Source organism: Mytilus californianus, unplaced genomic scaffold (genome assembly GCF_021869535.1).
Source record: "Mytilus californianus isolate M0D057914Y unplaced genomic scaffold, xbMytCali1.0.p SCAF_3, whole genome shotgun sequence".
NCBI classification, from domain to species: domain Eukaryota; kingdom Metazoa; phylum Mollusca; class Bivalvia; order Mytilida; family Mytilidae; genus Mytilus; species Mytilus californianus.
This window is the reverse complement of record NW_026262679.1, coordinates 2,510,307-2,528,156: the sequence shown is the minus strand read 5'-3', so window position 1 is coordinate 2,528,156 and position 17,850 is coordinate 2,510,307. Positions and strand designations below refer to the sequence as shown.

The window sequence follows — 17,850 nt, the reverse complement described above, 5'->3', positions numbered from 1 at the left end:
TACATGAAATAAAAGCATAAATGCATCATATAGCAAAACTTGAATGATGTGGTGTCATCCAGTTTAAATTCTAGTCCATAGTGAAGTGTATGCAAAACATTTAAAGAAAGTGGAAAAGTTTCAAAGTGACTCTTCACAGCTCATAATGAGGGAGAAGGGAATTTTCATTTAAAATTACTGTAATTTGATAAGATTTATGAAATATATTCTTTACAAAATTATTGTTGGTCTGGAATTCATAAATTCCTAATATTTTATAAAACCATAAAGGATGTACTGATTTCAAAGGTTATTTCTCTTTCCATTGCTTCAATAACTGATTTTTTTGGTAAAATCAGATGTGTTTGGTAGAACAGGAATGCCCTGTCAGTGCAGTCTTATTTGGGGAAAGTCAATCAATCAGAACCAAATACAAACTAGACATGTAAGTCATAATTTTACCCTAATGCACCAAAAATCAGTTGCAGATCTACAGGTACTACACAAGAAATGTACAAAAAATCAGTTGCAGATCTACAGGTATTACACAAGAAATGCATCAAAAATAAGCTGCAGATCTACAGGTATTACACAAGAAATGCACCAAAAATCAGCTGCAGATCTACAGGTATTACACAAGAAATGCACCAAAAATCAGTTGCAGATCTTCAGGTATTACACAGGAAATGCACCAAAAATCAGTTGCAGATCTTCAGGTATTACACAAGAAATGCACCAAAAATCAGCTGCAGATCTACAGGTATTACACAAGAAATGCACCAAAAATCAGCAGCAGATCTACAGGTATTACACAGGAAATGCACCAAAAACAGTTGCAGATCCACAGGTATTACACAAGAAATGCACCAAATATCACCAGCAGATCTACAAGTATTAAACAGGAAATGCACAAAAAATCAGTTGCAGATCTACAGGTATTAAACAGGAAATGCACCAAAAATCAGTTGCAGATCTACAGGTAATACACAAGAAATGCACCAAAAATCTGTTGCAGATCTACAGGTATTACACAGGAAATGCACCAAAAATCAGTTGCAGATCTACAGGTATTTTACACAAGAAATGCACAGAAAATCAGTTACAGATCTACAGGTATTACACAGGAAATGCACCAAAAATAAGTTGCAGATCTTCAGGTATTACATAAGAAATGCACCAACAATCAGCTGCAGATCTACAGGTATTACACAAGAAAAAGACCAGACCAGTACATTTGTTTCATAAATTTTAAAGTCTTAGAGTTGTAATTCCACGAAAAGTTTGCCAACAGGAAGTTCAAAAACAGATTTGGTAAGTCATCATTAAATTCAATTGCACCAAAAAGTCTGATCAATATCTGCAGGCATTACATAAAAGAAGGATAAGGTTTGATGTTAGAATGACAGAATGATTTATGAATGGAAGTAAGAACATTGAGGGGTAGAAAAATAGACTTTCTTTATTTGCATTATATTGTAAAATGTTTACACTGGACCAAATAAATTATTGAAGCACACACAAATTAGAAACAATCTGAAAAAAATAACAAAACATTTAACACAGAAAAGTAAAGGCTGAGCAACACAAACCCCATCAAAAACCCAGGGTGATATCATGTGCTAGAGTGGTAAGCAGTTTTTGCTAAACTAGTGGCAACCATCCTGAATACTCATTGCTGTATTCCTCATAAAGCACAAACTTCAGTATCTGTGGTAAACAAACTCACAGTAGCAGTGATAGACATAAAGCACAAACTTCAGTATCTGTGGTAAACAAACTCACAGTAGCAGTGATAGACATAAAGCATGAACTTCAGTATCTGTGGTAAACAAACTCACAGTAGCAGTGATAGACATAAACCACGTTACCGGGAGTAAACAACTTTGGCATTCCTTTAAGCATAAATATATATGTTTCTGCTGCTGTAAACCACTGGTGGCATTCCTGGCATAAACCTCAGTATCTGGGGCAGTCACGGGTTGGCATGAAACTCTGAACCAGAAATTAAACCTTTTCTGTAGTTAAGAGAACTTGAAAAAGAGAGGCGAAAAATACCAAAGGGACATTCAAACTCATAAACTGAAAATAAACTGACAACATCATGGCTAAAAAAGAAAAAGAATTGAAATAATCATTGCATTAACCTAGATACCTTTTAGAAAGTGGGACTGATAAGTATAAACTTCAGTGCCTAAAGTCAACATAAACCTCAGTCCTGGTGTCAACATCTAGTGGCATCCTAATTTTAAAACCTTTAAAACAGTTTTGCATTAAATAGCCAACTTTTCTCCATTACATACTGATTGATGCCAAATGGACCAACACAAACAGAAATGTATATATATTCACTAGTGGTAAGGATGTTTTTAACATTGGTGCAGCAACCATTTACAAAGTATTTGATGGATGAAGATACTGCACCATGTGTCCACGACATATAATTTTGAACTGCCATGTGGAATACATAAAGTTTACCACTATTGCATGATATAAATTTGACAAAATCTGGTCTTTTAAACATGTTGTCTTATATGTAGTCCAATCTGGCATATCTTAATTTATGAATGTTTATGTTGACCTGTTGTATGACACACAATAAGTAATCCTAACAATTACAATGTCTTTTCCATTAATTTTGTCTAAATAACATAAATGTTGCAGCTGTTTCAAATATGCCCATACATTTTCTATACGTCCTTACCTCATTTATATGCATTTAATTCATAAAAGCAATGTTGTTTTCAAACACATACCTTAAAAGGGTATTCTAGTACATGCAGTTCAACCATTAATTCAACATTTAGAAGAACCACCAAAGACATTAAAAACTCCTTTTGCAGCAACATAACTAAAATGATCAACAATGTAACACAATTCCCTCCACTGCAGACATTCATCTTCATAAGGTATAGAATAGATTTGTCAAGTTAGAAATAATTTGGAATCTATCAAACAATCTCAATGGAGTTGCACTTAGGCTTTACTGGAGATGAAATAGTAAATAAAATATGAAGAGAATTTCTTCAGGAACACTCCTTCTTTAGATAACATAACATTTAGACACTTCAAAATCACTGTAGTATAACAAATTAAAGGGCAGATCATAAAAAGAGTATACCATATTCTTCATAAACATCATATTCTGAAAACTTATCATTTGATCAATTCAAAACTTTTGCAGTGCTAAATCATGACTAACAGGGTAGACAGTCAGGACATTCCTCATAGGTAACAAGACTAAGAAGCCCTTTTCTTTGCTTTTTGTGTGTTTTTGCTGTATATGTACTGACTTTGTGTCATGGATGGATACTCCATATACTTTGTTTTTGTGTGTTTTTTGCTGTGAATGTACTGATTTTGTGTCATGGATGGATACTCCATATCCTTTGTTTTTTGTGTGTTTTTTGCTGTATATGTACTGACTTTGTGTCATGGATGGATACTCCATATCCTTTGTTTTTGTGTGTTTTTTGCTGTGAATGTACTGATTTTGTGTCATGGATGGATACTCCATATCCTTTGTTTTTGTGTGTTTTTTGCTGTGAATGTACTGATTTTGTGTCATGGATGGATACTCCATATCCTTTGTTTTTGTGTGTTTTTTGCTGTGAATGTACTGATTTTGTGTCATGGATGGATACTCCATATCCTTTGTTTTTGTGTGTTTTTTGCTGTGAATGTACTGACTTTGTGTCATGGATGGATACTCCATATCCTTTGTTTTTTGTGTGTTTTTTGCTGTGAATGTACTGATTTTGTGTCATGGATGGATACTCCATATCCTTTGTTTTTTGTGTGTTTTTGCTGTATATGTACTGACTTTGTGTCATGGATGGATACTCCATATCCTTTGTTTTTGTGTGTTTTTTGCTGTGAATGTACTGATTTTGTGTCATGGATGGATACTCCATATCCTTTGTTTTTGTGTGTTTTTTGCTGTGAATGTACTGATTTTGTGTCATGGATGGATACTCCATATCCTTTGTTTTTGTGTGTTTTTTGCTGTGAATGTACTGATTTTGTGTCATGGATGGATACTCCATATCCTTTGTTTTTGTGTGTTTTTTGCTGTGAATGTACTGATTTTGTGTCATGGATGGATACTCCATATCCTTTGTTTTTGTGTGTTTTTTGCTGTGAATGTACTGATTTTGTGTCATGGATGGATACTCCATATCCTTTGCTTGTTTGCTATGCATGTACTGATTTTGTGTCATGGATGGATACTCCATATCCTTTGTTTTTTGTGTGTTTTTTGCTGTGAATGTACTGATTTTGTGTCATGGATACATACTCCATATCCTTTGTTTTTTTGTGTGTTTTTTCTGTGCATGTACTGATTTTGTGTCATGGATGGATACTCCATATCCTCTGTTTTTTGCTGTGCATGTACTGATTTTGTGTCATGGATGGATACTCCATATCCTTTGCTTTTTGAGTGTTTTTTGCTGTATATGTGCTGATTTTGTGTCATGGATGGATACTCCATATCCTTTGTTTTTTGTGTGTTTTTTGCTGTATATGTACTGATTTTGTGTCATGGATGGATGACACGTACTGATTTTGTGTCATGGATGGATGACATGTACTGATTTTTTGTCATGGATGGATGACGCATACTGATTTTGTTTCATGGATGGATACTCCATATTCTTTGTTTTTCTATAAAACAAAGTCAAACAACAACCAGCTTTAAAAATGAAAACAACACGTTATAATTGTTAATTGTTGATACCATTATAATTGTTAATTGTTGATACCGAGAGCATTCAATGCAAAATATAAGTCTAGATTAAGAAATAAAAAATGTCTTTCAACATACAAAATACTATTTTATGTAAGTGAGAATCATGGCATAGGTGTAAAATTGTAATTTTAGCATAGACAGAAGTGTTAAAAGTATGATGTGAACACCTGTGCTATTTCTGGTAGCTATGAGAATTGGAGTTGATATGTTGTCACCTTGTCACATGGAAATCATTACATATTATACATTTCAACAACATGTACAACATGCAAATTATGACATTTGTGATGATCAGCTACCTGCAGAGATGATCCAAAACTACAATAAATGAGACATGGACCATCCCCTCAGCTTACTAGATTCTTGTCCCATTTTTCAGGGTTCATAAAAATTGTTTGGTGTAAAAATCTGACAACATTGTCCAGTACTCTATTCATTATGCTTTATAGATGGCTATATACAATTCCACATCCTATTCTTCATATAGGATTACTGCTGTCTAACATTTAATGTCAGCTATTCTGAGATTTAAGTTTGAACATAAATGAGAAATTGTACTAAAATTCACAGATTAAACATATTTTGTTGGTCAAATAAAAGAGTTAAGGCAAGCAATGGAAATCACCATCAGTTGTTTCCTTCCTTTAAAGTGAAAAGAATGCAAACAGTTAAAATTTTAAACTAACATCTATCAACACATTTCTACAAGAATCACAGCCATCAATACCAATTATATCCATTAACTAGCTTTATAACACCCCTTTTTATGATTTCCACAATTTTAAATAATTTAGTTCATTAAACAAGACATTTACTGGAAGCATATCAAGGCCTGATCAAGTAAAGGTAAACATTAAGTAGTTTGAAAAGTATTGTAACGTTTCTTTCTAATTTTAAACAATCTGTAGAATTATTCATTTTTATATCTATTTCAATCGACAATTTAACAAAATAATATACACAACAATCATGCCTGTAGCAATGTCCATAACAAAAGTTAGTCAAGGTCATCTGATTTAAACTGACCATTGTAATCATCAGTTTCTGTTAAATATTTCTGTATATACACGTAAAGGCTTTTATTTTTGAAAAAAATATAAATTTTGTTGTGTTGTTTCAATGACATTGATCCTTAACGCCTCCTACCATTCAATACAAATATATATTTTTATGCTGCAATTGAAATTTTTACTTTACAAATACAGGTGTACAGATCAACCAAAGCAATTTCCATGAAAAAATAATTGTTGTTGTGATGCTGTCTCAATGACACCAGGGGCGGATCCAACCATTTTCAAAAGGGGGGGGGTTCCCAACCCAGGATAAAGGGGGGTTCCAACTATATGTCCCCATTCAAATGCATTGATTGTCCAAAAAAGGGGGGTTCCAACCCCCGGAACCCCCCCTGGATCCGCCACTGGACACTATACATACTTCTTGTATCCTTCTTCTGTTCCCATTCTAAGCAATATCTTTAAAAACTGGGAGTTTCAAAAACTGCCTCAATGTTATTTTTTAATAGTGGGATAAAAACATTGTGCTTTTTTTTTAATTGTTCTTACTACAATATAGTAGAAAATTTTGGCGTGTCTCTCTTTTCTTCTTGTTTCTTAAAGCTTGTACGATATAATATAGGAATATTGTATATTTTCATAATTTGATGCATAAGATTAAATTTAAGAAAACATTTTTTAAAATTTGAGAATTTGAGATTTGATTTATTGCATAGTATTTTCTTTGCAATATTGTCTATCCTCAAATGAATTTTTTCTTGGTCCTGAGAATTTAGATTATAACTGTACAATCATAATAGTCCAATAACACTCTGTTTGAATTATAATATAGTATTTTAAAAGAGTGAAACCTCTGGAATGCTCAATATCTTGAATGCTATTTTTTTTTGTCAACTTCATAATAAATGCAGATCATAAAAAAGCAACCAAGCTAAAGTGTAAATAATACCTGAACTGACAGTTTGAAATTAATGTAACAAATCAACCACAGATACTCTATAGTCATATTTCAGTTCTGAAACCTTATTTGTGACCTGAGTGCTATCAGTTCCATGGTAACAGATTGACAGGGTTTCCAAGCAGTCATCTTATTTCAGATCTAATGTGTCCTCAAACATCTAAGAATTTCCTTAACTATATATAGAAAAGTTTTGAATAAAGTTATCTGTTCATGGCATGGTCATTGTAATGTCTGCATATCTTTAATAACAAGGACTGACAGAAAAAGTATTTGCAAACAAATGCCAATTATCTGCCATGTTTAGACTGCTGATTACTAAGTTATTCAAAATTATCTAATTAGTTAGGATGAAGAAAATCAAAAATTTGAGAATTAAAACTCAACCCTATCTGATTTGATGTTTTAACACCTGTATTATACCTGTATCAAGGTGAAATGATCACCAGGTGTGTAATAACAACTATTGGAAAGTTATCTACATTTGTGTTCTTGTCTCACTTTTCTTTGGATTTATTGGTACTAATACTACTAAAACCAAATAAGTACATCTTAAATTGCATTACACATATCTAGACTTCAGTCGCAGATTATAATCATGTGACATGTCAAATATCTCATACCAATGAAAGATATGCCATGTGTAAGACAGACTTATTCTGTTTAACAGAAACACCTTGTGAATCTTGTAAATATAATGAAAGGCAATCTGCTGCAATGTGACATCCTAAATCTCAAACTATGATATGACTAGGAACAATTTACGATCTCTTATGATAGACTTTTTAATGTGATACTGCATGGTGCCAGACTGGAGACTGAACTATATATATCTATATTTGTTATCCATCTGTCAGACTAATAAATTCAGTTCTATTTCTACCCATCCTATCCTTAGAAGTTTGGTTCTATCATCCCCATACCTGCCAACTTTTCAAAATCTCCATGGGGGATTTTAAGCGAAAGAGGACCTAATGCTCCTCTTATATTGTCATAAGTGTTTTTAATCTACTACTATATTGTTTGAATGAGTAAGTATGTGCTCAAATACCCTTTTAACTCATTTGAAGGCCTGTTTTGAGGTGTTCAGTTCGTATAATAAAGAATTTCAAAATTCAGTTCAACACCTCTCATGGGGGATATCCCCCATAAATGGGATAGTTGGCAGGTCTGCATCCCTGATAACCCAGTGATATTTAGGATTCTTCATTAATTAGTTCTATCATCCCTGATAACTCAGTGATATTTAGGACGAGTTCTAAAATGTACATTTTCAATTATCACATTTTTATTTTTATCTTTTTAAAGTGTAATGGCCAAGACGAAAATACAAATTTGCCTTATACAGAAGTTCAATGTGTTGTGTAAAATAAGGCGCTAATTAAATTTTTTCACAGAAAATCTGTTTTGAATTTTTTTTTTTTTAACAGACCACGGGTTCCAAATACTCAGACTTTGAATCGAATTATTTACCAAAATAAAGAGGGAGCGCATTTAGTATAACAAATAAATGGGGAATGTGTCCATTGGACACAGATGATGCCCCCGCTTGCATATAACGTTATAAAGGGACATAACACAAGAAATGTAATAGTGACGCTACCCAAATTTGTACTTGATCTGAGCTTTGTGGTAATAAGTATTGTGTATATTTCATCACATTTGGTTGAGGCAAACTTAAGTTAGAGAACGGAAACGAAAAATTCAGCAATTTTTCCATTTGTAAAGGGGCATAACTCTAGAGTGGTAAAAGTGACTCCAACAAAATTAAAACTTGATCTGTGTTTTGTGGTAATAAGCATTGTGTATAAGTTTCATAACATTTGCTTGAGGCAAACAAAAATTAGAGAACAGAAACGAAAAATTCCGCATTTTTACATTGCGATGACCGTGAATGTTACCACAGAGATTTCTACTTATGTAACTCTCGTTTTTGACTGGTAACCGATCTATAAACACACTGACATTATCGAGTACAAAATAACAATCCTTATCGCTTGTTATAAATTCATTTCTCAATGAATACTCATAAAAATATTTTTTTTAGAACATAAATTAATAATATGAAAATGTTTTGTCGTTAGAAATATATATATAAGTAAATCAAAGTACTGAAGTACTGAACATCGGATGACTGCAAGTTCTTGTGGATGGTCAAAAGCACTTGTCACAGAAAAAAATCACATCTCTATACCTGAAACTGAGGTTAATGTACAGAGATATATTTTTTTCTGAGACAAGTTCGTGTGTGGATGATGAATAAATGACAGGAAATTCAACCTCACCGTAATAACTATTTTATTTTAGTGATACAAATCAGTATACTCTGGTTTGTTGTTATATATTATATTAATATAACAGTTACATATATATATAATTTTCATCCATTTGTATATCATTCTATTATACTATTCTAATAATAGTGCAGTGCAAGTGCATGGTTGACACTCTTCTGTAAAAATTCGATTTTTCTAAAAGATTGGATATAAGTAGGCATTCCTATTTTCCCGCAAAAACAATTACAGAGTAACCGATCCTTGCCTTTTTCGGTACGTGTGCATAGATATTATCGATAATTTTTTACTTATATATATATATATATCTAACGACAAAACATTTTCATATTATTAATTTATGTTCTAAACAAAAATATTTCTATCAGTATTCATTGAAGAGATGTATTTATAACAAACAATAAGGAATGTTAGTTTGCACTCGTTTATATCCGCGTATTTATCATGTTTATAGATCGGTTACAAACCCAAAACGAAAGTTACGTAATGGAAATCTAGGCGATAGCAATATATCGGAAAGCCCTACTCAAATCCAATCTATTAGAAAAAGCGAATTATTACAGAAGAGTGTCCACTATGCACTTGCACTGCACTATTATTAGAATAGTAGAATAGAATGATATACAAATGCATGAAAATTATATATACATGTAACTGCTATATACAAATATTAATATAATATATAACAACAAACCAAAGTATACTGATTTGTATCACTACAATATAATAGTTATAACGGTGATGTTGAATTCCCTGTCATCTATTCATCATCCACGCACGAACTTGTCTCAGAAAAAATATATCTCTGTACATTAACTTCACTTTCAGGTATAGAGATGTGATTTTTTTTTCTGAGACAAGTGCTTGTGACCATCCACAAGAACTTGCAGTCATTCGATGTTCAGTACTTCAGTACTTTGATTTCATTTGTAAAGGGACACAACTCTAGAAAGGTAAAAGTGACACCACCCAAATTCAAACTTGATCTTTGTTTTGTGGTAATAAGCATTGTGTATAAGTTTTATAACATTTGGTTGAGGCAAACTACAGTTATTGAACGGAAACCAATTTTGGGACATACAGACGGACAAGGGTAAAACTTAATACCCCCTCCGCTACGGCGAGGGCATAAAAATAGATGTGATCTGTGTAAAATCAGGAGAGATTCAAAGATTTATAATGCAGAACAGGACCGGTAGATGTGATCTGTGTAAAATTAGGAGAGAGTCCCAGATTTACTGAAAGAAAGGGCTGATAGATATGATCTGTGTGAAATTCAGTAGAGTTTCAGATGATTTTGAAGAAAGGGCTGATAGATACGATCTCTGTAAATCAAGGGGGGAGTCATTAAGATTAATGCAGGAAAGGGCCAATACATATTATCTGTGTAAAATTAGGAGGGAGCCTTAGATAAATGGAGGAAAGGATTTGATGAAAATCTGCCTTTTGAACAGATTGATTCTTAAAAGTAAACTATGATATATATGATATACTTATGACAGATAAAAATAATTTAATATCAATTTACACTTTGGTATCAAAGTAACACTATTTTCTTCACACTTTAGAAATACATCAAATCGATTGCAATGTTTCACACCTAACGTACATATATACTTATAACTACCATAGCAACAAAATAAAAGGACCTTTTATTGTTAAGATCTAAAATTCTATAAAATAGGGCAATTACATCAGCAGATTTTTGTATAACCTTGTGATAAATCAATGCATCTGAAAACATGATACATCTTCTTTAAATTTATGTCAATATGTTGCACAAGGTTGATATATATTTACAAATTATGTAAAAAAAATTGGACTGCTGTGAAAATAACATTATTATACATATCATGTAAATCTATTTTCTTCTGACATATTCAATATTGTATTTTTTTGGTTTCTTTTAAACAGTTCTTTAGATTGGAAGTAATTTAACTTACTTAGTGTATATACATACACTAAGGTTAAGGTAACATTTTTTTCATTTAAACAACTTTTTTCTATTTAAATCACAAATGCTGACCATATTGGTGTTTTGTTCTGAAAAGTTTGCCTCCTTTCCAGTGTATTTTAAAATGTCATTAAAGTTGGGTAAACAAAAACAAAAAAAAGCAGTGAAAATCAAAACTATGAAAATTATGCTTATTAAAATAAATGGGGAATGTGTCCATGAGACACAGATGATGCCCCGGCTTGCATATTTCGTTATAAAGAGACATAACTCAAGAAATGTAAAAGTGACGCTACCTAAATTTGTACTTTATCTGTGTTTAGTGGTAATAAGCATTGTGTATAAGTTTCATAACATTTAGATGAGACAAACTGAAGTGATAGAAAAGAAACAAAAATTCAGCATTTTTTTCCATTTGTAAAGGGGCATAACTCTTAGAACAGTATAAGTGACGCCACCAACATTCAAACTTGATCTGTGTTTAGTGGTAGTAAGCATTGTGTATAAGTTACATAACATTTAGTTGAGGCAAACTTAAGAGAATGGAAACGAAAAATTCAGCAATTTTTCCATTTGTAAAGGGGCATAACTCTAGAACGGTAAAAGTGACGCCACCAAAATTCACACTTGATCTGTGTTTTGTGGTAATAAGCATTGTGTATAAGTTTTAGAACATTTGGTTGAGGCAAACTAAAGTAAGAGAACGGAATCCAATTTTGGGACGTACGTATCAGAGGGACAAGGGTAAAACTTAATGCCCCCTCCGCTACGGGCATAAAAAAATGACTACTGTTTGAACCAGTCTTAATACCTGTCAAGGTCTGTCTGAAAAAGAAAGTCCTGAATTTGCCTTTTACTATCATAATTCTTTCATGTCATGCTATATGCTCATTTTAACATGGATATACTTGTCAATATTATCACTATATATTTGCTATTTCCTCACTCTGTGGTGAAAATGAAATATTACATGAACTTTTATATAAAGATTGCCATGAGACGACTATCTGTAGACCAAAAAGACAAAGACATAGTTTTATATAGTTTTTCAGTGACAATTACTGGTAATAAATCAAGACCACAGAATGATGTTAAAATGGTTAAAACACTACAACTGTAAACTGTACATTTTAAAATTAATGTGTTCATTTATCATTGTGAATCCTTGACTTCTGGGAAAAATGCAAAATCTAATTAATGTGATTACAAAAATTTTGATAAAGGAAAATCACTACTGAAATTATGAATGAAAGTTTTTATTATTGCTAACCTGATACTGGCACATTTTTTGCATTAATAAAAACATCTTAATAATTTCTAAATTAACAGTAATCCCATCCTTTTCACAGGATTTTAAGTATTTTGATATTTTACAAAGTAAAGATGCATGAGTGCATATATAGACAAAAATATGACTTTCTAAGGGAAGTTGTCTCTCTTCCACTTGTCAGTTTTGCTGTCCCTTTGGTTATCTTCTGCCTCCTTTTTTCAATTTTTAAAGTACATACCTGCTGCCAAGTTTCCTTGGATCTGGTAGATGGTCTTCAATGTTTGCTTTTAATATTTCTCTTTTAATATGAAGTTTATGCTTCTTATGTTATTTGCTGGCTTTCAACTGTAACATTTCTAAAATTAAAAAAAGAATTCCTCATGTTACTATTATTACAATAATTTTGACCAAAATTGGATGGAAAATATGTAAATGTCCATTGAAAGAGTTGTCAAACTTTGTTTCTATCTCATCTTTTGGTTGCCTCTCTGGCAAATATAACACACTTACTCAACTTTATATTATGAAACCACTTCACCAACCCATGTATTTATCAATTTATCAATTCATCCCTCCCTCCATCCATTTATCAATTCATCCCTCCCTCCATCCATTTATCAATTCATCCCTCCCTCCATCCATTTATCAGTTCATCCCTCCCTCCATCCATTTATCAATTCATCCCTCCCTCCATCCATTTATCAATGCATCCCTCCCTCCATCCATTTATCAGTTCATCCCTCCTTCCATCCATTTATCAATTCATCCCTCCATCCATCCATTTATCAATTCATCCCTCCCTCCATCCATTTATCAATTCTCCATCCATCCATCCATTTATCAATTCATCCATCCATCCATCCATTTATCAATTCATCCCTCCCTCCATCCATTTATCAGTTCATCCCTCCCTCCATCCATTTATCAATTCATCCCTCCTTCCATCCATTTATCAGTTCATCCCTCCTTCCATCCATTTATCAATTCATCCCTCCCTCCATCCATTTATCAATTCATCCTTCCCTCCATCCATTTATCAGTTCATCCCTCCATTCATCCATTTATCAATTCATCCCTCCCTCCATCCATTTATCAATTCATCCCTCCCTCCATCCATTTATCAGTTCATCCCTTCCTCCATCCATTTATCAATTCATCCCTCCCTTCATCCATTTATCAATTCATCCCTCCCTCCATCCATTTATCAGTTCATCCCTCCCTCCATCCATTTATCAATTCATCCCTCCCTCCATCCATTTATCAATTCATCCCTCCCTCCATCCATTTATCAATTCATCCCTCCCTCCATCCATTTATCAATTCACCCCTCCCTCCATCCATTTATCAATTCATCCCTCCCTCCATCCATTTATCAATTCTCCCTCCATCCATCCATTTATCAATTCATCCCTCCATCCATCCATTTAAGGTCCTAAATTCTACTTATATTAGTACTGATGTTCTTTACATTTATTTACATCAGTTGTACTTTTAAATTCATTGGGGTTTTTTTTCAGATGCAGATTAGAATGTAACATGTGCTTTCATCACTGACTTACAATATATAATTGTAATAAATAATAATTCTCTTTTAACTTAAAATTTCTGCAGTAAAATTTGTATTGTGACATACATTTGACTAAATTAGCTATAGGCCTAGAAAAGTATGTCTGTATATATATCTTAAACCTGTTTATTGAGATTTTTAAGTATAATTATAATAAAAAGTAAGATTGTTTCTAATACAATACATTTGAAATAAATATTTTAAAAAAGTAAACATATTTTACCTAATAACCTAATTCAATTATCTATAAATGTAACCCAAAACAAAACAAAAAAACCCATATTTTCATGGCCATGTATACGTAAAGCAGCACTTAATTTTAGTATGGTATTTCTAACATGTAAATTTCATGAAAATACTATAGGGCAAAGATGTACATGAGAAAATATACTCTGAGGAAAAAATCTGATTCTTTTATAATCAAACTTATGATGAATATTGACAGATAGTCTCCACTGTGAATTAAAATACTCAAATCTTACAGGATTCACTTAGCAGTAACTCTTCTATCACAAATAACATGCAAAAGAATTTAACAATTTTTCATTCTATATTATAAGTGTGGAAACTAGTCTCTCTGGAAGGATGATTAATGTAAGATGATTGTATAAGGTACAATAAGTTTTGGACTTTTTGTTCTATAAAATTTTTTCATTCCTTTTAAGTGTGGAAACCAGTCTCTGGAAGGATGATTTGTAAGATGATTGTATAAGGTACAATTAGTTTTGTTCTATAAAACAGGGAAGCCCTTTTACTGTTTGTATTACAAATTTCAATAAAATGCTTTTATTGATTGTGATGATTGTTAATCTAAAAAGACTGAAAATGAATACTTTCAAATAAAAAGAAATTGTGATGAAACAGCAATTCTAAATTATAAATATCTTGTAAATACATTCCTAGGAGATGTATGTATGAACAAAATGATATTTAAAGTATCCATCAATTATACAGCAACTCAAAAACACTTTTAACCAAAAGAGGCCAACATATATTTTTCAACAACAGTATGCAATTTATCAAAAGAATTCATGCTTAAGTACCAGTTAGCCAATTCAACATTTCTGCTACTTATACTGAACAGTTCTTAAATGAGATTGAGTCAAATAAAACATTAAGACACAAATAAAAGGGTAACTCAAATGTACATTGACTGTTACAATTGAGAATTTAAAAGTATGGAAACTATTTCAAAACACCATTTTCATAAAAAAAAAAAATCTCTTTCTAAATGTACCATTTTTTAATAGGCCAGGAAAAAACTATTCTCACCAAAAAATGTCTTACCTTAATTAGTATTACCTTTTCCTATCTCTCTTTAAACACTTACAAAAACTTAAAATTTTCAACAAGTTGAAAAGTGACGGAAATTTAACTGTTACTGCAGATGTTGATCATAATGGGAGGGGCTACTTGGAGAACATCAAAGGTCTAGGACAATGCCAGTGGTCAATCTTACTAGACAGATGGACAGTTATAATCCACTCAACTTCAAATCTGGTCAAGATGTTCATTTAGCACATAGGGCGGAAAGGTAGTGTTTGGCCATCATTATCCATTTAACATATTTTTTCAACAAGATATTTGAAAAGATATAGTAAATGATACAAAGAATAACAACTTTCTTTCATTAGAAAAAGTATTTCTCTTAATCCATCTATCTATAGCAACTGTAAGCTTTCTAACCTTAAATGACATTTCATATTGACCTCTATGATATGGCCTATTTATTTTGCATTAAAACCCACCTTTATGTACCAATACAAATTTTAATAAGTTTTTTATATGACCGATCAGTTATGGTTAATATTTATATAATATAATATGGTTTCTGTATAAACATCCTTTATGATCGACACCCTGTGAATTCCTTTAAGTGTCAGCTGGGACTATTCATGTATTAGTCCCAGGTCTCAGAGTATTATAAAGGATCTATACAATAGAAAACAGAATGACATATATAGGAATAAAAAGGAGATAAGTAAAGAATATGTCAATGAGACATTAACCCAACAATTTATCTAAGTCAAAATGTACTATGGTCTTCACTTATAAACATAATTTTTTACAATAATGTCAATGACCCAGAGTACAGAAAAAATTTGAATATATATTAAAGAAAGTCTCAAAATATTCCATGTACCAAATTCTCCAATGATAATATACAATCACTGACTTTGGACATGCACATGAATATGTGGCATGGTTAAACTAGTTTTTTGAAAACTCATAATCTCCCAACCAGTCCATGAGTTGCACTGACGTCTCGCTGTCTTTTTTTTTGGACTTGTTGGTGCCCCATCAAGTATAACAGTACAAAAAAGACAGTCAAAACTCAGAACAATCCTGGACTACCCCCCCCCCCCCTTTTTAATCATGATATATCATGAATAAATTTTTATAAGTTCTTAAAAAAGTGTACAATAATCAGTGCTTGGGTATTATGTTTCAGCAATTATTAAAATAATAACCTTTTTATTCTACACAAACTAGAACATACCTTGGTCACAATTACATTAGGACTTGTTTCCACTATATATATAATACTCAGAAATTGGCTATGACAAAAATCAAAATACTAACTGTTCACTATGAAAATGTATGGGATAAAATTAAAACAAAAGTACATGGATACCTGATACCACTATATCACATTTCCATGTTCATTGAACTGCAAAATCTGAGACAAAACCCTAGTAATTTGACATATTTTTAAAAGTTCAATGTTAAAAGAATGCATATGTACTAAGTGCCAAGTTTATATGAACCAACTTTATCATAAACTACAAAATCTACCTGAAATCAAAACTTAAACCTGAATGGTATGGGAAGGAAGCACAGACCAAAGAACATACTCCTACTGCCAAGGGCTGGACATTAAATATGTTTATCAACCTACCCATCAAATATCTTCTTTAAAAATAATATGAAGTGTTTTTCTGTCTAATCAGCAGAAAATATCTAGGTCAAAATAAATTCATATTAACTGTTTTCCCTTTATTGAAACATCCTGAAAATGTCTTTGTCAAAATTATAAAATAATTGTTTCCTCCTTTAACCTATTTATCGATCTAGACAGGGAATTTTCTTATCAATCATTTTAATTTTGAACCAAGCAGTTTATGAAATTGGAATAGCAATTTCAGGATTTCATTTTATACTGTCAGAGAAGAAGCAACTACCTCCCAATAGCTATTTTGATAGCAAGCGTGGATGCAGGATTTTACGTTTAGGGAGTGCGATCCTGAGAATTAGGAGTTAGAGCACCATATTTTGCCCTAAAAATTGGCTGCAACTTTACCTATAAATCACATATTTTGGTTTTTACTGGGGATGTATGCCGGGTGTGCCCCTGTCTTAATCAGTGCCTGGATAGAATGGCAAAAGTTAAACTATTTTTATCCTTGCCCTACAATTTGTATATCATTTTTCAGGACGGAATAAACTTCCAGAGATTTGTTGTAATACAAGAATGATCTGAAGGCTGTAAAAACATTTCATAATTACATGTATCATATTATAAAGGTAATGAGTTTGTAACAGGATGAGTAAAAACAAGGATTACAAAGCATAACAAAGTAATAAATATATCATTATATGATAATTATAAGTTCAAGGAGCTAATTTTTTTTTTAAACATAAGAAAGTACAACATATGTTACTAAATATTGTAGAAAAAAAAATTAAATTTAGTAATAAACACAACTACATCTGTTTGTGTTTACTATACATGTATTCAGATTATTTTGAAAATAGCATAAAAGTAGGTTCATCAGTAATTTATTTTTATTACTAAATATATATATATATATTGTTAAAATACCTTTTTCATTTTTTTTGTCTTTTGGAAAATGTTTTTTGTGCTGTATTTAGACCCCTCTACCAAGAAATTTTTTTGCATGCACACATATAAAAATTGCGGTTTTTATCCAACCCAATCGATTGCGTTGGATTAAAACAGCAATTTTTATACGTGTGCATCTATTGTGTTGGATTAAAACCGCAATTTTTATACGTGTGCATCAATTGCGTTGGATTAAAACCACAATTTTTATGTGCATGTGCGCA

At 31.9% G+C, this 17,850-nt stretch overlaps 1 protein-coding gene across 2 annotated transcripts in view; it reads right to left on the bottom strand.

Moving 5' to 3' along the window:
• The window catches only part of LOC127733840 (myocyte-specific enhancer factor 2C-like), a 93,191-nt gene that overhangs the window by 56,628 nt on the left and 18,713 nt on the right, over window positions 1-17,850 (bottom strand). For both annotated transcript variants that reach the window (XM_052243244.1, XM_052243245.1), the window contains one exon: window positions 12,454-12,571. The gene's annotated coding sequence lies outside the window, so the exon portion shown is untranslated. The remainder of the gene's footprint in view (window positions 1-12,453; window positions 12,572-17,850) is intronic.